This window comes from Pundamilia nyererei, unplaced genomic scaffold, assembly GCF_000239375.1.
Source record: "Pundamilia nyererei isolate P.nyererei 1_Seehausen unplaced genomic scaffold, PunNye1.0 scaffold00055, whole genome shotgun sequence".
Lineage (NCBI taxonomy): Eukaryota > Metazoa > Chordata > Actinopteri > Cichliformes > Cichlidae > Pundamilia > Pundamilia nyererei.
In genome coordinates, this window is record NW_005187456.1 from 2228778 (window position 1) to 2229137 (window position 360).

A 360-nucleotide genomic window follows, 5' to 3' on the forward strand; every position below is an offset into this window, starting at 1 on the left:
CATGTAAGTGACAAATATGCAAAAAAGCTCAAAATCAGGAAGGAAGCAAATACTGTTCCACAGCACTGTAGGTGGTGAAATTAAAGTATCTTTACTCTAAACCTATGCTTTACACAAAATCCTTCTAAGAGTTGGCAGAAAATATCCAACAGCAACAAGAGCAAGCCTAACTCAGAGAGGGAAACAAGAAATGGCGGAAGGCACAGAAACAGGAGGGAGATGAGATGACGACAACTGATGGACAACACACAGACCAGACAGTGACAGATATATACAGTGGGGCAAAAAAGTATTTAGTCAGCCACCGATTGTGCAAGTTCCCCCACTTAAAATGATGACAGAGGTCAGTAATTTGCACCA